This window comes from Manis javanica, chromosome 5 (genome assembly GCF_040802235.1).
Source record: "Manis javanica isolate MJ-LG chromosome 5, MJ_LKY, whole genome shotgun sequence".
Taxonomy (NCBI): Eukaryota; Metazoa; Chordata; class Mammalia; order Pholidota; family Manidae; genus Manis; species Manis javanica.
This window is the reverse complement of record NC_133160.1, coordinates 125,115,981-125,142,969: the sequence shown is the minus strand read 5'-3', so window position 1 is coordinate 125,142,969 and position 26,989 is coordinate 125,115,981. Positions and strand designations below refer to the sequence as shown.

General features: G+C 34.4%; 1 protein-coding gene and 1 long non-coding RNA gene across 27 annotated transcripts in view; both read left to right on the top strand.

The window, feature by feature from the left end:
* The window catches only part of ADGRL3 (adhesion G protein-coupled receptor L3), a 798,791-nt gene that overhangs the window by 60,798 nt on the left and 711,004 nt on the right, over window positions 1-26,989 (top strand). The window lies entirely within an intron of this gene.
* On the top strand, window positions 20,464-25,510 carry LOC140849392 (uncharacterized). The gene is made up of 3 exons (XR_012131140.1): window positions 20,464-20,850; window positions 22,588-22,728; window positions 23,181-25,510. It is a non-coding gene; the product is annotated as an uncharacterized lncRNA (long non-coding RNA).

Genomic DNA, 26,989 nt, shown 5'->3' with positions numbered 1-26,989 from the left:
TGTGGACCAGGTCACTTGATAAATTGTGGTCTGGCTTGCAGTATTAAAGACCCTTTCCTCCTTACAACAGCAGAGAGTCACACAAGGATTCACTTAGCGCTCTAGGCCACCATGGCTTTGCTTTCTTTTCCATCTGTACTAGACTTGTGTCTGCATATAGCTCTTGCAATATCTGGGGCCCACTGGGAAGCCCAGGATGCTTCAGCACGTGGCATATGGTACACCATCATCAGGTGGGTCATGGGGCCTCAGGGTTTTCTTTTTTTTTCTTCAGAGTTTATTTTGAATTTTCATTTTTGGATAACCAAGCAGATCTTTAAGGAGAATGCACAGAAGAGTCATTCTGGCACTTCTGTATAGTACATAAGATTTTTTTTAATAATCACATTCAGTTCACTTGCTCAGTCTATACTCCATGTTTGGTGAGCAAGCTCAGCCCATAGGATTCCATAGTTAATAGTAACCATATATACAAACAGCCAATGAAACCATAACAGTGACTAGTGAACAAAGGATGGAGGCAGGCAGGGGATCTCTAAAGCGTCCTCTAGTTTACCTTAGCTAAACAGAATCTGCGTCATACATGAGGACTAGAGAGAACACTGCACTGAAATGAGAATTCGGGGCACAGATGGCCACTTGGCAGCATGCATTTTAAAGAAAAGGGTTTGATCTGCTCTTCTGGGATGTGTGACTTGAGTATGTTACTTTATCTCCTCAATCTCTTTCTTGTGGAAGGTTGATGCAAAGAGTCTCTGCCTTTGAATTGTTATATTAAATAACATTAGCATATAAAGTCCTTAATTCCATATTGGGCACATAATAAGTACTCAATTAGTGTTATTGAGATTAGTCAGTTCACTGACATTCCTGAGAAATATAACCAGTGGAAGAGTAAGCCTGGAATACGATTCATACTCATCCTTGCAGCAAGATCATCAGTGTGCCTGTAAACAAAATGTAAGTTAACTGCCTTAGCAATGATCACATATTATTTGTAGATATCGTAAAATAAAGTAACTCAGTTTTTGGATATATGATTAGATAATATTAAATACTGCAAGTGCAACAAAAATAGTCCTCATATACTTTGTTTCCTTAAATTCCATATTCGAGATAAGAAGATACTAATTTGGTCTTTCCTTTACAAGATTTTAAAGCATTCCCACATTTGCCTCATTAGCTCTTAGTATCACTTCAGGCCCCCTTCTCCATTAATTGAACTGATCCAAAAACTAAATCATGGTGTATTCTAATAATCTTTCACTGGCCTTTTTGCATTGTCACCTAATTTTTTAAAATCAAGACAAATGGCATGACAATTTAATAGCAGACCATCACTACAAATCGGTCAGGCTTCTCCCCAAATCTAAGCAACTAAGCACAGCAGTTTTTCTTGCAGCCTCAAGTCTGCAGTTTTATCTTCTCAGCGTTTGTACTGCATGTACTGGGTGGCAAGTTTGTCCTTGTCTGTCATTGACATGGTGATGGAGGAAAATGGCAGTGTTGGCTTATTGCAACTTTATCTTGTACTTTTTTTTTTTAAACATGTTTGCATTCTAAACTACTTTCACTGGAAATCTAAAAGATTCTGTTCTATAGTGATGCAAATCAATGCAGACTCAAATAAGTTACGAAGATATATGCCAGTGACATGTTAGATTTCCTCTTTTCTACAGTTTCAAAAATCATTACTTTATAATTCAATTTAGGAAACACTTGAATAAGTAGTTGGTATCTAACACTATTTTAGAGGTTTCAGGGATTTCTAATGAAGGATCGAGATGGTTCTTACAATTGAGGAGCTTCAGATTTCATTGGTGTTCATGAGACATATATGATTAAATGTCAAAATGTATGAGTGACGTGCTAGATATTGGTACTACAGCAGGGTCAGTTGGAAGAAATCACAATGATTCAGGTATTTGAAGATGGTTTCATTAAATATTAAACCTGTAAATCTATGAAACATTTGAAGAATACTTGGAACCTAATAATGACTTAGTTGTTTTATACTATATGGATTAGAAATAAAGGCTCAAAGAACTATACATTGTAATACCTCCTACCAAAGCATTTTGCCAATAGCTATTTAGGAAGAGCCAAAAGTGTACATTTCTGTCTGTTCTCTTCTGTTGGCATTGCTTGAACTTGCTAATAAATAATGATATGACTGGAGACAGTGTATCTAGTACAGTTTATGTCAGAAATAGAATGTAATGGTAACAATAAAGGCTTTAGAGTAGACAATGGTTTTGACTCTTATTTTTGATGCTTACCGCCTTTCTGATTTTGGAGAGTTATTTTCTATCATTTCATACATTTTTTTATGCATCCACCCATTTCAGGGTGGTCGTGCAAAATTATATAAGTGAAAAGTGCTTCAAGCCTCGGGGCAAAAATTGAATTGAATTAAGAAACTTGTTTAGGACCTTTGTAATCTTATGCAACCAGATCTAGTTTCTTCATGTGTATTAAGAGAAAAATATAAATTTGCCAAGGATTTAAATGATAGCTAAATCGGTGTGTGTGTGTGTGTGTGTGTGTGTGTGTGTGTGTGTGCATGTTTGTGTAGCAGTGGTAGGGGATGTTGGCCATGGAAGTTGTTAAGTGCTACAAATGAGGGATCTTTATTTTTTCACGAGCTGGTTTACAAGCACAGTACTGAATAAAAGAGACAAATGATAAAAGAATCACAGGAACGTATGATAGAAAGCATACTGCAGTGTTTCAATGTAGTATTTACAAGGACGTGGGAACCAGCCAGGGAGGTCAGGGAGAGCATCTCCTTTGAAAAGAAGTAACACCTAAATTGAAGTCTGAAAGATTCTAGGATTTGCCATGCAAGGTGGAGGACAAAAGCATTTGAGGCGGAAGGAAGCAACATGTAAGGATCCAAAGCTAAGAAAGGATTTTCTTTAAAGCAACTGAGTTGAGTGGGGGTGGGTGTTAGACATCAGGTGAGATAAAGATGCTAAGAAACATGAGATTAAAGAGAGCAGAGATCAGGAAAGAGTATGGGAAGCCATGGTTTGAAGGGTTTTATTTTAGGAACAGTGCATATTTAGATGAATTTACAGAGGTAAAAATTTCACATTTGAGATTTCTGAATATTGTTGAATGTGATCTATATATTACATCATTAGGAATATAATGAATAGCTAAATTTAAAAGTTAGGCAAATGTAAAATCTTCGCAGAAACAATTCATTCTCAATTTGCTTTATACTATATTATTTCCTAAATATAAAATAAACCATTTTGTTAATATGATTAAATGAAAATAATTGCTATGAGATTTACAATATGTAAAATATTATTGAATAGATATTGAGCTTTTTAGTAAAGCTACTCCCTCATTTTCCAAGAAAGAAGAATTTAATATATTAATTCACTTTGGTACTTTAAAAAAATTGGGCTATTTCTAAGGGGTGGAACCTGATGACCGGGGTTTAATCATTTTAATATTGGCTGTATCTGAATATAAATTATAAAGTTGTCTTTTTCACTATAACATCTTAAAAAGACCCTGGAAAAGCCTGATCTCTGAATTTTTTTGGTATAACTGTAGCTCTTTGTTTTGCAAGAAGAATAAATACTTCAAAATCTTTCCCATTTGGATGAGTTGCTACTGCGAGGTTCCAGAAGAAGCTTTAAATGATAAAGTGATGTGCTCTGAGTCCTCTAATGAGGCTTTCAGTGCGATGTGATGATGACTATACTAGTTGGTCATTTCAAGTTCTGTCCATCGAAATTGTGGGTATTCATTTCTCAAATGAATCAAAATTTCCAGGGCCAGGGAGACATAAGGACTGAAATAATGAGGAAGAAACTTGCCATAAAGCACAAGTGAATGGTCAACAGCAAAAGTGGTAGAGACAACTTCATGGTTGTGGATAAAATAGGCTTTGCTTCTTTAACCATTTAGGGTAGATTTTTCTCATTTGTTACAGGTTAATTTTGATTTTCTTTGAAATAAGTGGAAATTATTGTGAGATAGACTTGTTGGTACCCTTGATTACCTGTGTGGTGTCTGCATGAAAGAAGAAACAAGTAGATTTCAGGAAGTTTCCATAATTGTTACAGATGCAGTCCTATTGGCCAGTGTTGAGAATGACAGCTTGATAAATAACTGGTTGGTTACTAACTTTGATTTTATTCATTCTAATAACAAGTATTGCTCTAAAGATAATTGTTGATGGTTGCACTCTGATTTCATTCAATTAAGCTGGTAACCTTTTAAAGAAACTGCCTGGAAGAAAGCCAGGAATTTCAGTCAACTGATTTCTAGAGGAACTGAATTGAAATTGTCTTAGCCTGGAAAATGTTCCATGTAGGCCACAGCTGTGTTAATTAACCTTTTCCTTAAACTACTTTCTCCATACAGGACTCCAAATGGGCAAACATAGCAAAGGACCATGTTATCTGGATTCAGATTTTGCTCAGAGTGATAATAAACTATGAAAGACATTATAAAATGTTTGAGACATACAGTAAGAGTATGAAAGATGTCTGTCTTTCTAAATCACATCAAAATTCAGATTCTTCTTTCCTCCACTTCTAAAAATCACTAATGAGTGTGTTCAATAAAAGCAAAACCACTGTGTATTATGCAAAAATTTGCTCTCTTTATGTCAAATTATAAATCCATAGTGATAAATACTATACTTGGAAGACATTAGGAAACTTGGTCAAACATACTTTTTGTAATGAAATGTAGAATTATCAGAGTAGTGTAATTGACCTGTAACCGGTATGCCAGTACTGAAGTTTTCTTATTTATCTTTTGTGCTCTCCAGAGTGGGAGAGGAAAAACACACATTGTATTAAAAGTATACACTATGTCTGGGAAAAAAAAATGTTTCCTTAAACAAAGCCTTTTAAGTAAGTACCAATACAAAGCTAGGAAGGCAAAGGTCATAGGTCCCAGTAACCATATCCGTCAGTAAAGGGCTTCTAATGCTTCATGGCTACAGCTAGTCATTTGTAAAGTTGTATTGTTGATTGTGCTGGTAAGAGGCAAGAAAGTGCTAGTGGCATTTCACAGCCATCCATCACAGTCATGTCATCCATTGGAAAGACAATGATAAACTGTACAAAACATACTCATTTGAATGACCAATAGAAGGTATTATCTTTATATACAGAATATTAGAGCCAATTTTTATTAATTACATTAACTGGATTAATATTTCTGGGACATTCACATCTACTGGAGAACACCTTGGTACGAACCATTTCTGAGTGAAAAAGAGATACTGGGTTTTACTAAGTGAAGGTTCATCATCTACTGATCATATTCATTCTTCATGCTAACAATTCAAAAGATAATGTGATTATTGATAAAGATGATAATGATTCCAAGGTGGTTTTGATTGACTGACTTTCCCTGGCTTCTTCTCCTGGCTTTTCCCATTGCAGGCTTGGCATATGCATGACGATTCCAGGCTGTATTTTCTAGGTTTTATCTACCCCATGACAGCAGCAGTTGTTCCCTATCTCTCCAAGCTAAACAGAAGGAGAAGAGTAGTTAATAAGGTGTCTTTGAACAGTGGCATAAGAACATAGCAGTTTTTCCTTGTGTTGTAAGCAACCTATAATTCTGTGGATAAAAGCTCTTAGTAATGCAAGATAAAAAGTATAACATCAGTAGTTTTGTTAGGGGAGGAAAGTGAGATAATTGGCTAAAATGGACAAGTTTTGAAATTTACTAGCCTTGAGCAATGATAAAATGTGCTGAATCAAACTGGCTTTTGAATAAAGGCAACATAATATACGGTGGAGGTCATTCAGTTCCAGTAAGTGGGAGGTCCTGGCACACACAGTAACATACTGTGAAAAATTAGCCTCAATTTAAGATTTTTGACCTTCAGTGCAATTTCATTCAAAGTTAAGAAATTAACTTAAAAATATAGTGATTTCAAAATTGCATTTTGAAATTTATTTTTCCTTTAGTCCTTGCTAAAACACACACATCATTGCATGTAAATATTTTGGAAAAATTATCCACAGTGGTGTAAATTTAATAAGGAATTTTGACATTTTAACTTCTGAATTTTACATCTTTAAGTCTTGATGTATTTCCACAGTTTTAATCAGGCAGTTAAACAGTTTGATAATGAACTCAACAGTAATTTGTACCATTTCAGGTCAGGTTTTTATTTTTATTTCTGTAGTGAGTCTAATAGTGATTTTATTCTCAGAGAGGTTCTCTGGACTTCCTCCTTCATGCCTCCTCTAGCCAACCTGCACAACTATATCCTAGGGCTGTCCATGACCCTGTATTTGATTCTCCATTTCATGGACTTTCTGGAATGGAACCACTTTAGACAGAGTTCCATTTTCTAGGCTTTTTCTATGCTTCACTACTATATCACTTTTTGAGTGCATTTAGGGATACTTTAGAAAGATTAAATTGTGTTCATACATATTCATAAGACAGAATAAAGAGCTGACTCTTTTATATGGGAGACTTTTAGAGAGTAGGGATTCTAGATTCTTTAAGAACATGCCATTTAATTTTAACATAATTTCTGTTGGAATAAAAATTTGTCATGTATTGTTTTGATTCTGTAAGTCCTTACTGGATGTGTTTGTGTAGAATTGGTGGACAGGGAAAGTGCTACATTATAGATGGATCCTATATTGAGATTTGTGGTACATTTCTATAGACTATTGTAAAAATGTAGGGATAAGAATTTTGGGGGAGTAATTTTTCTCATCTTGTCATTTAGAATTTAATGCTTACTCTCAGAGAATGAAAATGATTTTGTATGTCAGGAAAATCTAATCATTCCAAAAATATTTTATACCTGATTCAAAAATCATTTTGATCCAAGTTATACTCATCCAGTAATTATAGTGAGACATGGTAGTCCTTATCAGGCCAGGGTCTTTGTTCTTTAACAGTAAATTCACAGGAGCATTATTGCAGTAAGGCAGTGGAGAGCTAGCATTCAGAATTGTATTTTCTGTAGTGGAAATGTGCTGATTATTGCTAATAAGTGAATTTTAATATAGCTTTGAATCATATTTTTGCAAACAGTCTTAATTTTGTAAATACTTTGTGTAAGTATGGTACTACTGAGCCTGATAGCACTTTGGGTTTATTGAGTGCCATATTTTAAAATATGTTTAAAAGAGTTAGGAAGACTCAAGCAAGTTGCCTAAATGAAAGCAGTTCCAGCTCCGGTTGGAAAATTATGCTTTCAACTCTGTTGTAATATATTTATAATAACCCCTTCTAAAAACAAAATAAATATATAATAAATTACTGACATGTGATATTTATGAGGCATCCCTCAGCATTTTCTTACGTTCATTGAGGGTCACAGCTGCAACTTAGCATGAATGAAAGTCTCTGTTCCCTCCCCTTCCAAAGAGTTGTATGTTTTAAGTAAGATTTACACAGAGAGGGTACTTGCAACACTACCGTCTCATCATTGATCTGAGGCTGGCTAATGTGTAGGCACCCTTCCGTTTCCCATTGCTGTATCAGTCTTGCAGAATTGAGGAGGCCCAGATTGGAGTCATTTGCACTTAGAACATCAGTTATCTTATCCTCCTTTTGATTTCAGCTTATCTAAAAACTACCGTCCATATTATAGGACCAACTAGAAAGAACAGAATGAGTTATTTTTGTAAGCTTGGTAAATAAAGATGTTATCCCTTTTTTAGTATCATGTTCTATAAGAAGAAACATGAAGGTGCCTTCTTTTCTCTATCCCTTTTCTCTCATCTAACTCACAAACAATGCAAGCTACTCAATTAAAAGGCAGACTGTCCAAGCACTGAATCTCTGTAACTGTTTCAGAGATGGTGTCACCTATCTCAAATTGGAATAGGATATGGAATATTCTAGTTGTTTTTGCCTTTTTATTTCAGTATTTTGATCAATGTAATTATACAATAAATAGTGCACACATACCTACAGAGAGCTGTTGAAATGCTTTTAGAAATACAAAATACAAATCAAGTAAGGCTTGTGGAAGTATATAAGCATGCTGTTAGTCCAAAATATTGGCAAGGAAAAATTGGTGACTCACCTTAATATTTATGAATGTGTTTAATTAATTATCAGATTGGCCAAATGCCATTTTTTATGATCCCATGTAAATGTAGATTGACTTTCTAGAACACATGGATTCACTTTTTAGAAAGTATGTAAAATTTATTTTCCTTTTTTAATGAATCCAATTTATTAACTGATCAAATGAAAAAGTACAGGTAGTTTAGGAGAAAAAGATGTCCCAGTTAATATTGCTTCAGTTCTTTTGAAAGTTATTTGTGTTTTTGAGTGGGTAAAGTCAACTTCTTAGTGTAAAAGTCATAGGCTTACTATTACAATTTGAAATAATTGTGGCTTTTCTCTCCTGAATTCATTTTTCCCTTCTATATAGATGCAGAATTTAAAACTTCACCTCAAGAATATTTAGCCATTTTACTTGCTAATTAATCTAACCAAGTCTACATCTTGTTACTATCAGTTATGAATTAGTCTGGGTCTAATAAAATACATAAGAATTTATTGGACTCAGCCAGTTTTTGAGGTAAATTCCTTGGTTTGAGGAAGATACTCATGTATCTTAATATCTTGGAAAAGCCAAGATATTGACACATTTAATATCAAGCTGCTAGTTTATCTTTTTAGTACTAATAACCTACTCAAAGAGAAAGAAATTACCTTATTTTTCTTTTTATTCCAGTTGTGTGTGATATATTAAAATATGACACAGAGTTGGAAAAAGACATAAAATTAACTGTTAAACCTATAACACATCATTTAGTAATTGGGCAAGATAATTTCTTGAGAAACACTGCTACTATACTATAGAAAATATATGATTGAGTTTTTCAGATGGAGAAACTATGCTGATTCCTTAAAATGAGGAACATTTATTTGGAGTGCACTTTTGGACAAATGAATAATTTTGTCGACTAATTCATTCTTTGCCCTTTATACTTAGAGCTTTAGAAGTGAATGGTAAGTGATACTATATCCAGTTTCTTGGGCATTCAGGTAGTAACTTGTTCAATTAAAAATTCTTGTTAGGTCAGACATAATGGATTCCTGTTGTTACTTTAGTATTTATTCAATGAAATGGATCAATATTTTGGCCCCAAGGGAGCTATGGTGATAAGAGACTCTGCAGTAAGTCTCTCTGTTCATTATAAACTTTTGGCTGGCAGGTGTAGTGTCTGTTGTATGATTCATATTAATTAGAACATCAAGGTGGAATGAGAATTCATTCTTTTTCTCCCTTTTTAATAGCACATATGCTTTGTAAGTGCGGTTTACATGCTCCTCCCTGTTCTCTTGTGTGTGCTCTTCTTAGAAGGGATTTCTAAAGGCAATTTTGAGAACAAATAGGTCTGATTTTGAGAAATTTAACTATCATGAGCTTGAACTCTGTGCAGAGTCCATTTGTTTTGAGTTTGAATAGATTAGATCTTATCATGGCAGTGTACAGACTGATTTTACCAGATGGGTAGAGAAATAATTATTCCTCATTATCATAGTCACCTTTGCTAAGTTGTAAATATATCTGTGTTTAAATTTAATGAAACTGATTTGTGATTTTTCAGAAGCATGGCATTAAAGCCATAATAAAATCTATTTTGCCTTGCTATTTCAAGCACTTCCCAAATATCGCCTAATGCTCTATTTAAGTAATAATGTCATTTGCAGAACAAGCTGTCATTTTTGACTAGTTCTATACTTGACTAGGGTGATTATTTTAAAAATTAAACCAAAATGCAAGTCCTTGCTGTTGTTCCCCTGCAAAACCTCACTCAAACCATCACATTTAATCTAATAGATGATTTATTAACTTGCCATTTAATGCATCTGAGTAAAACATTTAAATGAGATCATTGATTTGAGAGCTGGAGGGAACCTTTACAAATCATGTGAAGTTTTGTTCCCTTGTTTTATAGATGGGGAAACTGAGACCAAGAGAAATTAAGTGGCATGCCCAAAGTTACATATCAGATTGTTGCCAGAAAAATCAGTTCCCCCAAATTCCAGTTTTCTTTTCAAAATATCATGTCAGAGAGATTTGTTACTGTTTGTTTGTAAGAAACCATAATTGTTTAGAATTTATTTATGTAAACCAATTTGTTTCACCTTCCTATTTACTTAGAATTATCAGAGTACAAATGATTTAGATTTGTGGACCTCACGAAACAATTGCATTCAAAGGTCAGAATATGTAAAGGTTAAATGTTAGAGGCCCAGAAATAATAGCTATAGGCTGTAAGCCTAAACTTAAAATTGTAGTCCTGAGTGCAGGGACCCTGTTCACTTCTTCTATTTTTCCATAAAAGAAAACCTTAAAGGTTAAAGTAGTCACAGACTGTTGTTGCATGACTGACTAAATTCCATAGAGGTGGGGGTTTATGTGTGACTATCCCCAATATTGTCCACACTGGAATAATATTATTTATATTACTTTTCAGTTAATATTCTTGATAAGAAAAGAAACTTGTTCATAAGGATTAGATATTCCTGTAAGCATATTATCTGTCTCATCATGCAGGTCTTAAGCATCTTAGGAGAGTGGCAATTATAGTAGGTTAGAGTTTCCTTATGACACTGCAGCAGAGGAAAATATAAAGTCCAAAGCAGTTGGAAAGGATGTCAAGAAATTAATGTTATCAGAAGCATGTTTTTATTATTGCTTTCAATAAGCAGATGAAATGTAAAAATGGGCAAGGAATGCAGAATGTCCTAAATGCCTGCCATTAGTAGCAGCTAATATAATAAGAAAGCATTTTTTTAAATATGGAGTCCAGCCCTTGCTATGCCAGAAACACCTGATTTTCTTTTTATGACTTTCTTGATTGTTCCCTTGATTAACCATAGTTTTAGATTAAGACTCAACTTTGGACGATCTGGTGCTGGTGGTTTACAAATTCTTTTCATATCATGCATATAGGAAATGTTAATATTTGTGTGGTACATTTATTCCTAGAAAACTCTGTTTCATAGTAAACTGAGGAAATCTGTGGTTAAAGGAAACAACAGAAAAGCACTGTCAGTTTTTGAGGGTGTCTTATATGAAAGGAATATAAAACAACTCATAGAAAATACTAAAGATAGGTATGTGCTCTTTTCCTATAAAATTAATTCTTAGGAATACAGCTAAGAATTAGTAGAAACAGAATTCAAATTCAGATATTCAGTGTCCAATTTAGGACTATAAACTCAAATGCCTTTAGGGGCCAGAAAGGTAAAATGAAATTGTGGACTTTATATGTGTTGTAAATCTTTGCTCTTCACAGTTGCATTGAAGTGAATGTCTAAGTCCTTGCCCTTCGATTAGACAGAATGGAATGTTACCCAATTTTTCAAATATCTCATCTCACATGAGGTTTTTCTATGGAATTAAGAAATATAATTACCCAAGAGCTTTTGGTGGCTCAGAATAAGACATGTTTAAGGCTTTTTAGCATTTCAGATCTAAAGTCAATGGAAAACAATCGTAAAATTAAATTTATCTCATGTACATAGTATTTTTATGTCCACATCAGTGTGAAGTAGGTCCTTAAAAGTTTGTGTTTTTTTTAGGCATTTTAGGAAAAGAAAAAGTAAGTTACTAAAGGGTGAAATGGATAAGGAAACAGAGAAGCCTATTCCACTCCTGAACTCTTTGCTGGAGACAGCTGCACCCCAGAACTCACTGATTGAGGGAAGAGTATTCACTGCTTTTGAGCTTTAGGTTATTCAGAAGCAGCATTCACGGGCAGCCCTGAATTAATGTGTAAGTGACCTTTCTCAGAACTGGGACAGAAGAAAACATCACTTATCATTGGAAGAGGTAAATTTTTCGGTGTCATGAACCTTTCTTGCTACTCTTTGAGCTAAGTGGTAGAAGGGTTTCCCTTTGCGTACATGTTCCTTCTCATGGGAGCATGAATGGGTGATATATAGCTCTGTCTAATTCGAAATTCTTGCTCATTTGTGTGATGTTTAATGCAAAGCAAGAAGGAAGAAAACGATGTGTCTGTTTAACAAAGAACCCTTCAGTACGTATTAAATTTACCAGTAGAGGTGACAATGCATTGTGTTTTTGAGTGCTTGATCTTTGTGAGGTCTTCGTATACCAGAGTGAATTCACAGTCAATTTCATGTAATTGGGATATTTGGGAATTATTTAGAGTGTCTGATTTCTCTAAATAATGGTGTCTCATAGGACACTAAGCATTGTAATTTGTCATATAAATTAGGGCTTATGCTAAAGCAGAGGTTCTCCCAAGTAAAAAAGGTATGGTTTTATGATACCTGGTTTTAAATTTTTGAGTGTCCATTTTTTTGGATTTTAGTTATACTCTTAAAATTGTAATTAAAAAGATCTATTTTCAGAAACACAAGTATGTTAAGAAGTTACATGAGTTAAAAGTAAAGTGAATCCAAGAAAAAGTGGGGGAATAATAATCTTAAATTTTCCCAATGAAATTAAAGATAATTATTGGTAAAATTAATGTTGCATTGACTTATATAAATCAAATATCTGTGTAAGCCCTGCATTCTACATAATGAGAATTGTAGGATAGATTTTACTTTTTGAGCAGCCTTAAAAAAAAATGTAGTCATGATTTTTCACTGAGAAGAAATGCCCTATTCTAACATTTGCCCAGACAGCTGGGGATGCACTGCTCGTGAGAATTTATTCTTCTGGCCCTGCAAGGACTCCAGGATGTGATGACAACTAAAACCAACACTAATTCTGCTGTTGTTTTGGTATATGTAACATTTACAATGAAAATTATGGTTTGAATGACCTTAATTTTTAATCATATTTAATTTATTTTGATACTTGTGAGAAAAAAAGTCATTTAAAGTAAAAGTTATTAAGATTCTGTGTAATAAAATGCCCTCTGAAGAGCATTCTAATTGCTGTGTAAACTATATTCTACATAGATAGTAAATTGAAGATAAATAAAATCTGCTTTAAACTATTAGGTTGTATTCTGGAGTGACATAGTATATTATACTGTGGAATCTAACGTCAGGCTGTGTGGATTTGCTTCCTTCTTTCTACTTTCTGGCTGTGTGACTTTGGCTAAGTTAGTTATATTCTCTAAGTCTCGATGTCCTCATCAGTAAACAAGAGATAATGATAAAATCTACTATTTTGTGGAAGGTGTGGAATAAGACAACTTGTAAAAACTTAAAACAATTTCTGGCATGATTGTAGTTGTTAGCTCCCTCATTATTTTTGTTGTGGTTTTTAACCGAGTTTAAGGACACATTGTTGACTCTTTCAGGACCAGATTTTACTTTACTGTGTTGAATTGATTTGATTTGGAAAGGAAAATAAATATTTAAATAAGACCACTGTCATCAGTCTGAAGCTCTCTTTTCCAAAGTATGGTCTTTGAAGCAGATAGAAGGCCTTTTTGCAGTTGGCAGAAGTGAGTCCCTGCTAAGATGCCCTGTCCTCCTGGATAGGGAGAAAGGAAGCCTATGCCTTTGACCCTGCTGGCACTCTTACCCTGCTGTGCCCATCCTCACAGCTTTCTGCAGCATTGTACAGTGGCTCTACTTGCCCCAAAATATGGTTGTAGGAAAAGGCCTTGTGGCATATTTTGTGGCATTAAATTGCTTCCATCTGTTCCTTAGCCAATGTAAAAGACAAAGAAAAAAAAACAGAGAAGTGGCATTAGAAAATGGACACATAGTTTTATAAAAGCTGTGAAAAATTTTTTGCTTATTATCCATCCCCCATGCTCCAACATGTGACATATAAGGAGAGAATGGCCTCTACACTCCCTATTTCACATTGACCAACCAATTCCCAGCATGTAAAAAAAATATTTAGACCTTTTAACACTTTCTCTGTTTACTAATGTCTGTCCCCCTAAATGGAATAAGTTGGTAAGTCTTAATGGCACTTTCTTATTTACCTGATACATATTTTAATAGGCATTTTTTAAGAATGCCATTTTAAGAGAAATATTCATGAATATTAATGGTTTGAAAAATTGTGAAGATTCTTTTTCAATAAGCAGGCTATTGTCTTCAGCAACCTCAGTTATAATAAGGGATGCTAAAATGACCTTCATCTTTTTATTAAAAGGTGAATCTACATGCAACATAACAAATGAGCAAAGAATTAAGAAACCTTAAAGTGCATATGAAGCACTATTAGAGGAAGAAGCTGCCGCAATTTGAATGGCTTTGGCAAGAGATAGTTAGCTAAAGTGTGGAAGTCTGAGAAATATTTGATGACAGAGTCCTGGCATGAGCCGTTTTTCCCTACCTTTCAACATGAAAAATCTCTAACAGTTTAATGAGCAAATATAAAAATGATAAATGCTAGCATTATTATATAAACCATGGGAGAGACTGCCATCTCAAATATGAGGTTGAGGAGTTCTAAATGCAACCCATTAATGAAGACAAGAAGAGAAGAATATGTTATGAATTTTAAACAATGCTGGCCCCATGTTGCAAACATCTAATTCTCCAAGACACTGAATTTCTGTGAGGGCAGGACTGTTTATGCTGGATTTAGCAATTTATGCCCCCAGTATCTGGCTTAGAACTCCTCAGTTAAAGTGTTGAATGAATGACTATATTTATCACAGTGAGTGATTTAAAAACCATACGTTTGGGGTTCATTATGTGTCTTCTTTGTATGTTTCCTTGGCTGTTAGAGATAGAATGCTGGTCAGTAAAGCATACTAGATGGACACTGAGAAATCTGCTCCTGCCTTTGCAATAAATAGTTTCGTGATGATTGGAAAAGTCACTTTTTTTTTCTCTGGGTTTCAGTGTCCTTTTTGGGAAATAGTGGTCTAAACTGGCAACTAAGGGCACTTTTAGCCTTCAGACTTTCTAAAAGGGATAGAATCAACCTGCTGTAGTGTTCCCACATAGTACGTGTTGTCCACACATCTGGGACAAAGTAATTATCTGTGGTTGCCAGTCTTGCCTGTTGTATTGCTCTTTTCTCCCTTGTATTATCAGATAACTATCTCTTCCATTACACTATAAGTTTATCTGAGGGTAGGTATCTTGCCTTTTATAAACTTTGAGTGGTGCCTGTCCCAATGCTTTTTTATACCTGACAAAATGCTTTCTTCAATAACAACAAAAAAGTACATTTTGGTAATAACCAAGTTTCCAAGAGATCTGAACAGTTGGTAGCTGAAGGATATTTCCTTCCATTTCATAAGGATGTGTATACACGATTGCGTCCTGCTAAAGTAGTATACTGTCCTGTCCCTGTGTTAACCAAATGGATGCACTGGTCTTCTGGTTCTGTTTTCTCCAGGAATCTCAGAATGTCCTGCACAACCTATCCAGTGTACAAAGTTTGTCCCTTAGTTTTCTTTAAAAATTTGAATTACATATCACTGTAGAAAGAACATGCATTTTTTAGTTTACTTTTATCTCTCACTACTTCCCTCATCTACTCAGCCCATTAGACTCATTTGTGTAACCAGCCAGGTTCCTTTGCAGGCCTTTGAATGTAAACCATGTCTAGACTGGGCATTACATATCAAAAATAAAAATGATGTCTGTTGGCCTTAGGGGAGACCCTGTTGAATCTGTTTATTCTTTTACAAATAGAAGTACAAAACTAAATAAAAATTAAAGAAGCAGACATTTGTGACTCCAGTTTTTTTCTTTTTTTTTTTAAGCATTACATCTGAGACTGTACAATATGTCTAAGACAGATGTTAGGGAAAATACGATAAGCTGGCATCATAGTTTATGGTATTAAGTGTGTGGTCCAGAAGCAGAAAGATGGGAGAATTATTCTGGCATAATGAGGAGTAGGTACTTGGGGGCAAAGACTATTAGACAAAGGAAGTTGATTATTCTATTCAACAAACCAGTCCATTTTCATAAAGGTCATGCTGCGGGCAGAAAGGAATATATTGCATACTTTTTCAACATCTTCAAAATGCTTCCCACAAAAAAGGGGTTCTTTCTTCCTCATAATGCTGGAGCTTCCCTGACCTAATGCATTAAAGGTATGGCATCCGTAAGTCTAGGTGTTTTTAAGCCATGTATATTTTCAGTCTGTTCAGCTTCTTGGGTTCATACCCATGGTGCTTGCAGTATAGGGAATATGTTTTTTATTTGTATATATTTCCTCTCTCAAACCTGTAAGAATAGCACTCAATTCTACTATATATGTGAATTTAGGGAATGTCTCTTCCCACTAGTCATGCTTTTATTGTAGATTTGGATTGTATTTATTCTTTGTTTCTGGCTTTCTGGGCTATAAAATACTTTGGTCTTTAGTGGGGTTTCCACAGGTGTGTTTAAAGAATCATTTTGTATTACAAATTTTGGAATCCCTGCTGTTCACTTCCCATTCATTTTAGTCAACTCGGTTGTTAATGTATAACTGAGATCCATTTTATGCTGATTTGCCTGTTTTCCTTATTTAGACAGTCTTCTCTTTTTCTTTTGCACACTGGTACATTAATAATATGCAAAAATTTAGGAAAAAACCCTGCATTTTACCTTTTTTTTCTAAAGGATTGTAATCATTATACCTTAGGCCTGTTATTTATCTTTCTTACATTATAGTGTACTCGTCTATAAAGTAGAGATAATTCCCAGTATATATAATAGATATCATCTTGAGATTCAAATATTTAATGATTATGAAAGAAACCAGAAACTTTGAAGTACTAAACATTTCATTTCTCTCTTATTGCAGCTATTAGAAGCAAAATCCCCTAGGATTTATTTATTTTTGAAAATAATGTCAGCACTTTCGGCAAGTTTTTTATTTTTGATGGTTTCTGACTACTAATGGGTTGAATTTGTAGTATATACATTATATTCCCTTAAACATCACTAGTGCAACCTTGATTCTGACTCTGTGGATGTGCAGTTTTGGGAAAATAAGTCACCTAACCTGTTGAGTTTCAATTTCCACGTTTTGTGGATGATAATATAGGCCTGACCAAGTTATATGGACTAGATTATTCATGTGATCTTAGAATAGTACATGGATTAAAGTACTTAAATAAATGGTTGATATTGCTTTATCTTGATGAATACAGATAAAATATAAAGTACCTAGCATAGGGGTGATCAAGGTAGACAAATACCAATATTAGCTTTGTTTTCCTAATGGGTTGAATTTGTAGTATATACATTATATTCCCTTAAACATCACTAGTGCAACCTTGATTCTGACTCTGTGGATGTGCAGTTTTGGGAAAATAAGTCACCTAACCTGTTGAGTTTCAATTTCCACGTTTTGTGGATGATAATATAGGCCTGACCAAGTTATATGGACTAGATTATTCATGTGATCTTAGAATAGTACATGGATTAAAGTACTTAAATAAATGGTTGATATTGCTTTATCTTGATGAATACAGATAAAATATAAAGTACCTAGCATAGGGGGTGATCAAGGTAGACAAATACCAATATTAGCTTTGTTTTCCTCTTCTCATGAAGTTATGGTGTATTTATTTACTTTAAATTCTGTGTTTTGATCAAAGCTTTATTTAGTTAGATAGAGTCAACATCTTGGCATAGAACTCACTAGAATCCAGAATTTAAAATCACAGGGATATAGTGGTAATAATGTTTGAATAAGAGTCTCAAGATCTTAATTCCAGTCCCGAGCCACATCTTGGCAGCTGTGCTATTCAGAACAGTGTGCATAACCTTCCTGATATTTACCTCTATGATTTATAAAAATTGAATAATATTATCTTATGTACCAGCAAAGAATGTTGTGAGCATCAAATAAATTTATACATGTCAAGGTGTATCATAAGCCCTATTGCACTATAAAAATGAATGGTTCTCTTGTTCATAGTAGGCTCAGTAGTGCAAATATTAGGAGGGGCTACTCCAGGAGAAGACAGATAGACCCTCATACCTGTAAAGGAAGCAGTAAGGGCCTAATCCCCTGAGGGGAGCCTGCCAAGTATTTATACCTGCTGGGTAAATTCTCAGTTGTAAGGCTTTGTGACTGTGAGCAGTCAACAATTTCCAAAGGGCTGGTCAGGAAATTAAGAGAACAGATTAAAATAAAATTGGATAATGTTTCCCCTGGATCTCTTTACTTGAAATTGTTCAACTGGGACACCGCTGATCTTTTCATTTTTTTAAACTATTGTAGCCAGGTTTGGCTGCCTGTAGTTATGGCATGAATCATGTTTATATTCTGAAAAGATGGTCTCTTTCATCTGCCCTTTCTCTTGCCCTCCAACATGCAGCTAAGATGTAAAAGTGTTTTTTTTTTCTCCCAAGGGAATTTAGATCAAAACTCGAGAGTTCTGAGCAAAGATATAATTAATGCGCTAGTAACAAATTGAATTTGAGCTTTTCTAAGACTATCAAAACATTTCTTATGATATTATGGTATTCTTCAGAGTTGAAAGTAATGAACATGACATCAAATTGCAAAAAATCTTAAGATGCATTGCAGTAATATTTCAAAGTGAAAAAAAGAAATGTTTTAATAGTAAGAAATGATTTTGAGCACATATACAAAATAGATACAATCACAGTACAGTATCAAAGTCTAGTTTATTCTATGGGTTTGGTATGTTTACATACAGACATGCCAACTCTAAATGCACATTGAACAAAACTCCTTGCCATAGTAAAGTTTCTGCGTGGCTACAGTTTAGTGCCTTAAAAATGTTGCTCCATGTCTGTTCATGATCATAAAAGAAAAATATTTCTGACTCCAACAGATTGTGTCTGTCTAGACTGGTTTCAAATAGGATATTGCATTATTTGATAATGGAAGTTGTAATACTTCAGCTTAGAAGCAGCTCTTTAAAATACAGATCTATCTGCAATGGGTCGTGAAGCCAAGAAGATATCACTTCTGAAGCTTAGTTTACTTGTACAGAAGTAAGCGATGTATCAGAAACTGGGTTTCGTTGGCTTTCTGAGTGGTATTTTGCTGCATGTTTATTAGGTAAAATGTTGTTTCCCTGAACAGCATTCATTTTCCCACAGCAGCTGGCTGACTGTCCTCCCATTCATCCATTCAGAATACATTTACTGAGGCCCTTATGGAAATGACATAGAGAAGAGACTGTTGAGCGTGAGATCAAGGACAGCATCTTCCCATGACATTTAAGCTCAGGATTAAAACATTAGAGCTAGCCCTTCATCTGGATAAGGCTGGGCTTTGTAATATCTTAGGTGACATCTATGATTCTGTGTGCACATGAGTAATATAATCTCTTGTGGTTAGCTTTACTATGTTTGTTCATGGATTTATTTTTCAATTTGAGCACTTAACAGTTTTCCCTCCTTTTCCATCTATTTTATTTTATTCTCCCACCCTCATCCCCTTCTTTGCCTCATGACAAAAGCATTTGGATTTAGGAGATTGATGTTAAATGTCTTGATCTTATATTGGTACTGTTAATAAGTAAGTGATTAATAAATAAGCAATAAATAAGTGGCCAAGTGTCTTAACTTCCTTGTGCCAATGTTTCCTCATCTGGAAAATGAGGATAATTATGTTGTAACTATTTCATGGATACTGGCAAGTGATTAATATTTCAGTATTAAATATATATGTGAAGGGACTCTGAGAAGTATAGAACATGTTGGGAATATTGTGTTGTGGTACCTTTACCCAGTAAAGCCTGACACTCTTAGAGGAGATTTTTTTTAAAAAGAATAAATTAATGGAAGTAAGAGCAGTTTCTGTATAAGGTATTATTTCCTGCCCCTAATAAACCTGTCATTGTATTACTGTGTTGACCTTAAATATACGATATCACTTCAGGAGACATTAATAGGGATTAAGTATTGGATAATGTTAAAATTCTTCCTCCAAATTATAGCTCTTTGTTATCTGAGCTTATATTTCCTGAGAAAATTATTTCAGAGTAGATTAGCATTTTAAATTTCAAAGTTGTTACTGTTTAATGATTTAAAAGTTATCTTGTAACTTTTTAAAAGAAATCAGACAACCCACAGAAGGCCATGTTAAGATGCATGTTTTAATAGCAAAATATCAGAATCAATTTATGTTTAACAAAAAGCAATTAATTAAATATATTGTGGTAGATGCACTTAGTGGAATGCCTTGCAACATTTGAAAGTGGTGATGCAAAATTTATACTTATTGATTAGGAAAATGGCTGTAATATTTTACTAAAAAAAATGATCATGTAGTATGACCTATTTTTGTAGTAAAACATATTGACAGGTATGCTAATATAGAAAGTTCTGGAATACTGTATATCAGCATGTTATTTTTAGTTAAGTCTTCTAGTAGTTTCTGGTATTTTTCACTTTTATGTATGCCTTTCAATGTGTGTAGAATTTGGAAGTTAGCAAATACCTTATTACCAGACAAAGCAACACAACTGTTTTCATTTTTTTAAAAAAGATAGGATCATTTGAATTATATTGGCTAAATAGCGTGCTATTGCAAAGGCCCGTAAGATTATAATACTCAAAGCCAGATTTTTAGCTATATCCATTGCTGCTAATTTTTAAGAACTTTTCACATATAAACTTCCATTTGTTATGAATCCGACTATTTCTCTGACCAAACCTTTTGGCACCTCAGGAGTAGTATTTCTTGCACATAGTTATTTTAATGAATAGCTAACTATTTTAAGAAGACATACATACTCCTAGGTAGCTGTATTTTTTTCACTAGAAATTGTTAATCATTAACAATATCTTTGGGGACTTGATTCTTGGATGAAGCATTAAGTTACAAAGAGGTGTGGAAAAGAAGGCAGGGTTTAGACTTAGGAATCTTCAGCCTGAAGCACTCCTTCCCTTTGCTTTCTTCTAAATGCTTCATGGCCAAGGAACCAAAGGCAAGGAGAGAACTGGGTGCAGTAATTCTGTAGCATTTCCTTTCATATCTGGGTATGTTGGATGACCTTGGCTGAGCACTGGTTGTCTGGTATAGTCTTCTTGTACTGCATTTCATTTCTTTTCATGGACAAAAGCATAACATTGATTTGGTAACAAAATTTTTAATAGGAACTGTTAGATTAGAAAGGCAGGTATTTTTCATGGTTCAGAAAAACTCTTGAGTTTATTATCATTAATGTCATCCATCCAGAGTCACTAATGTAATCTATGTTCCAAACTTCCTTTGTTGTTTCTTTGCACTGGTGAGACCCTTGGCTCTTACTCTTCAGGTCTTCTGACTCTGGGAACTACATCCAACCTATTTTTTCATTTTGCAATCTAAATAGGGTAGGTGACTGCTATTTTTGCTTGCTTTCTAAATATAGAACATTATAAATAAGTATAATAAAATTTAAACTGACTTCAGTCTTCTTTAATCATTCACTGAGAAGATGGGAATAATTTGTGTATCTTGAAGTTCTAAGTAACACGCTTCATGAGTAGTATGTAAAGAATGCCATTTATATGCCTTCATTCTTTCTCTCAATTACTGATAGCTGATAATAGAATTTTTCAGTTAAAGAGGATTAAAAAAGGTGAATCTCATAAAAAGATTGTCTAACAGCTACTTTTACAAGATGGAATTCAGGACTGTTTAATGAGGTTTTACATCACATTTAAAAATCCACATTTGGTTATTAAAGTGATTGGTCATCATTTTAATACTCATATAAATAATTTTGTGTGAGGGTTTTTTGTACATGTGGTAATGCAGCAGCATACTGGAAATATGGCTTTGGGAGTTAGGAAGTTAGAGTCATACTGCTTTTGAATTCATAACATTTTATGAGTTTTTTGAGTAATTTTTTTGATGATTTGTGGCATCATTAAAGAGATCCAAACACGTTTATATTCAACACAGTAAATCATTTTTTAGTTCCTTTGCTTATACATCTTTTTATCTTATCTCACATTGCCTAGTACTGTGTATTTTGAGTGAATATTGTTGGCAGTAGATTTAAACAGCATTGACACAAATGAAAATTTGGAATTCCACAGTAAATGAGATTTGATATTGATCTTTAGACTCACAACTTAATTACAGCAAATTGTTGAAATCCGTTGCCTAGCATGTGACAACCAGTAGTTATTTTATTCACTCACTATTACTTGGCAGATGCAGAGGTTTTATTAGCCACTGAAAGACTTCAAAGGTGAGCTTCTTTTACTATGAAGCATACATTTTCATACTAGAGATGGAGTCTTTCTTGTTTAATCATGGCCCAGCTACTTTTAAAAAAGCTACACAATTCTTCCTTAGTAATAAATGCTTGCACCAAAGAGATCAGTAAGGAGTCAAAATAGAAGGTTACATTTAGCTAAGTTAGTCACGCTTTGTAGGGGTCTTCAATAAGGCCACCAATAATTGGGTCATACACTGCCTACTATGATTTGGAAAATAAGGGCATTTTTTTCTGTTCCCTTTGTGTTTATGTTTTCTTTGCAAGTTACACAAATCTATCACTTGACTCTATCAGGATTGATTGGTGTTCTTGCTTAAGAAAACTATAGTCACCACTGACCTGATAGCTGAAACTCAGCTGCCATGCAAATTACCCCTTAAGAACTGAGAGTTTTTCAGGGAAGCTGTTCTCCACTGTGCCCATGAACAGGCCCCTCAGGTTCTTCAACTCCAGCCTTTTCTTTTTTTTTAAGTTTTCTTCTCTCTCTTTTTATTTCCTTTTACAGCAGCTGCCGCAGGTGCTGATGACCTTGTGAGATTTGCCCTTGTCTGTACCCTCAGCTCTCCTGATCACAAACACTGTCTCCTCTGTGGCCTAGGCAACGAGAGACGCTGCTCTCCCTAACTGCAACTAACTTCCAGAAATGGTACAGCTTCTTTCTTAAGTTCTCCAAAGTATACCAGAGCTTAGACTCCAGTGGTTCAGACTTAACTGGCAAAGCTCAAAGGAAACAAAAGAAAATATAACACATGGTAATTCATAAATATTGTTGAAGAAATCTCAGAAATCAAAGGTCTATGTTTATCCTCAGGGTCTTTTAACTCCTTGCTTGTTTCCAAATACCTGGTCCACCTTATTCTCTATCAAGTGGTGCACTTCAGGCACCTCACTGCCTCTGCCCTGCATCCTTAATCTCTCTCAACATTGAAATGATTCCTAACGTTAAGCTCCAGGTCATCCCCTCCATTAAGTCTCACAACTCTGTAACCATACATGTTTACATCCACAGTCACAAGGTTGTGGTCCTGTCCCCAGTACACGACGAACGAAGTGCCATCTGGTTTGTTTATCCTTGATGAATTAACCTGTCCATTTCAGTGTCTTTCCGTGGCCTCTTCATTGACGTGACGTGATGCATACAGTCTTAACTCCGGATGAGCTATAAACAGCTGCTGCAGGAGTGAAGTGCTCGGTCATAGAGTTTTCTCCAGAGGTTACAACTCACCACAACAGTGGAACACATTCATGGAATGTCACCTCACTGAAAGCTGTTACCAACCTTCTTAATCACAAAGACTGCTGCTCATTTCCCTTCTGAAACACCTGTATCAGGTCATTCCACTGCTTTTTGGTCTCCATAAGAAACAGTGGGCAGCTGTTTGCTTTGAATTAACCTAACCTAACTAACAGGGCCAATGTCTCCATGAGGCACAGAAAATTGTAGGGCAAAATTTTCAAAAAGCTAAGGGTGTACTCTCCCAAGGCATTTCACTACGTATTTTTGAGTTGCACGTGAACGATGGATCCAGAGATACATGTTTTCTCTAAAAGTATACAGTTTTTAAGTTTATTAGTCAGTGTTTTTGACTACTAAAGAAATTGAGTTTCACATTTTTAAAATATTTTGGTTTACTGATTGTTTATAGTTCATAATGTGTGATCAAAACCGAAAGTTTCTGTGATGACTGCCCTTGTACTGTTGACCATGTAAGAACTTATTCACTATGTAAGAATTTGTTCACCATGTAAGAACTTGTTCGTTATGCTTCAGAAGATTGGAGACTGACAAGAATTAGGCTTGGGGTGGATTAATGATTGTGCATTGAGCATTGACTCCCCTATACAGAATTTTATTGTTGTTAACAACCATTTGATCAATAAATATGAGAGATGCCCTCTCAAAAAAAAATATTTTGGTTTAATTACTATGGAAATTTTGGAAATCCCTAAGTAATTGCTCTTAACTCAACTTTGTCTAGCTATCAAAATAATTGGAGGGATGTATCAAAAATTTTAGCACTGGTGCATTTGCTTGTCATATTGTGCAATGGAAGACTTCTCCTTGAAAGAATTGTGTGTTTTCCTTGAAACACCTAAATAAATGGTGAAATTGCATCATATTGTGGTGAGGTGTGTGGGAATTAAAATTGGAAAATATATCAGCATTTGTGAATTGACAAAGATGCTGCTCATACTTCCTTTCCTCTCTTCTCCTTTCTTCTTGTCCACATCATTTTGCCCCTTTTACTTCTCTGTATTATTTTTGGTGTATTTTACTTATTGCTTTGTTTAATCTTTCTATAATAACTTAATGGCTTTATGTCCTTAAAGTGCGTATTCATGAAATGGTTTGGGGCACATGTAGTTGGGTATGGTTTCTGGCAATGAACAACAAACTATGTAAGCTGTAGAAAAGGAAAGAAATATGACCCTGGCTTTATTTAGTATAATGCTTTAACCAGCTGGAACACCACATGCAAAAAGACCACATCTCTAGATGCTAATCAACAGATTTTACCACCTGCACTGATTAAATCAACTTTCAAAAAAAAGTGTAAGATTTATCTTACTAAGTAAAAATACAGAATATTTATCTACAAGTGGGAGAGTAAGACATACCTTGTATTTAGTTCTGATGTCTGGCATACTGCTGAGTTTTGAGTCACACACATATTATATGTGAATTAGAGAGACAGAGTGAAGAAGGGTAGATGTGTATGTTTTTTATAAATTATTTGTGGGTGGTGAGAAATAGTTAAGTAATTTTCCTGATCTTAAACTGGAGAAAATATATTTTCTAAAGCATAAAATGTTTATGAATTTTTTTTTCCACTTTCCTTGACTGTGCACCTAGGTTGCTAATGAATCCATTGAATTGATACTCATGTATTTCAGTTTTTGTTAATCAGCATTATCCCATACTTACACACTTTGCAAATCCCACTGTCAGTGTCTGGTTCATTGCAGTTCTGTGCCACTTGGTAAACTGTCTGTTCCAGGAGTGGTGAAGCAGGACAGTCATTCATTACAAACAAAGGAAAATGTGTTTGCCTAACCTTACTTTTAACCTATTCTTGCTTTAGTTAGGGGTTTAAAGGAACCCAATTTGGAGCCTGGCCTTATGTTAGAAATTGTAGATTTTGTGCAATGCTTTGTCCTTTTTGTGTTCCCCCTACATTCCAATGAACTTGAATTCTTTTAATGTAGTACCGAATAAAAATGGGAGGCTCGTCCTCTTAGGAAACTAAAAAACAAACAAACAAACAAACAAACAAATAAATAATCACTTTCTTTAATTTGACATCTTTGACTTAGGTTTCTACTTTACCTTCCCTTTTCCTTTTTCTCTTTTTCTTCCACTCTTGTGTTCAGGAGAACTACAGAAGTGTGTTTTAATTCCCTCAGAATCCCTTAAAAATGAAACTAGATCTTAAATATATTAAAATACTTTGATTTATTCTGCTGTAAAATTAATCCTCTTTGTGGTCAAGTATTTTGCAGTTTTTTGGCATGGGGATATATGGTGTATTTTTAAAAGTACAATTATTTGAAGCTTGATTTATCTTTTTGGCTCAAATATTTGAACCCATAAAATGTTTCACATGGATTGTAATGCCAAATTCATGTCATCCTCTAAAAACAATGACGTTTGCTTTTTGGTTAAAGTATGGAGTCATTTGTTTAGCATTTTCTTGAACAGTTAAGATTTCATTTGTCATGAAAGCTAGCTGGTATTGGCAATGACATTTTTAAAGAGTGTTTGATTTTGACAGTCGGTTTTTTCTGGAAATATAATCTAAAAGTTCTTTCTAAAATATTTTAGAGCATTTGCTATGGTGACAGAAATCATTAAAGGAGGGAAGATAAATTCAGTCTGATGTTTTAAGATAGTATCTACACAGTTAAGGCAAATTGGTGAATTGCATATAATTAGTCAGTGAATTGGGAAACTATGCAAATAGTTTAATATAATAATTCAGTCTGACATGAAATTTTTTCCCACTTTGGAATCCAGACAAACCTTGTGGATGGTTGTAAATTCTTATGTGAATTCATCATGTTCATTAATTTTTTTTTAGGAGCATGTTCTTTCTAGAGGTTTCAATTTGAATAAGGTAAGGAAAGAAAAAAATAACCAACACACACACACACACACACACACACACACACACACACACTTTCTAGATGTATAACAATGTTGGGAATATTATTTCTTTTAAAAGTATGAAATCTATTTTTTTAAATTGGGGTTACTAGTTTTATGCACATTTCCTTTGTAAAAATTTTTAGCCTCTTATTTTTGGTAAACAGGACATCTATATTCTTTAGTAATTATAAAGATCAGAGGCGTCTCTCAATTTCTAGGAAGAAAAACAGTGTCCAGCTTTACTTTCACTGAAACATGTGTAATGATTCAACATCACAAAAAAATATGGGGCTCTCTATTTGTTGGGATTTGCATTTTGTAGAAGAGACCATTTTCTCTGTATCTGAGCAGAAAATAGGTTTTTACATGCCATGGTAGAAACAATTCAAGTACACAATATTTGTAGTTAATTGTATTCATACTGCAGAAGTGTAGTGGTACAGAAGCTGCACTTTCATGACACTTTTCCCCCTTGGATATCTTAGGATTTTAATGATTGACAGTTGCTAATACAGTCTCTTTCTATACTGTGGTCTTGCATCCAAGAGTATGATATGGTTAATGATGTTAAGATGACACATTCTGTTCCAAGATACTGACATTTCCATTTTACTGCATTATACCTGTCTGGTAAGGATAACTTTAATGCACTCTTGAAATATTAAAAAAAAACTACCTGAAAAAAATTGCCCTCTAAGGGATGAGATAATTTAACATTACTTTTTTGTGCATTTTAGGAAAACAATTGTTTGAATAAATG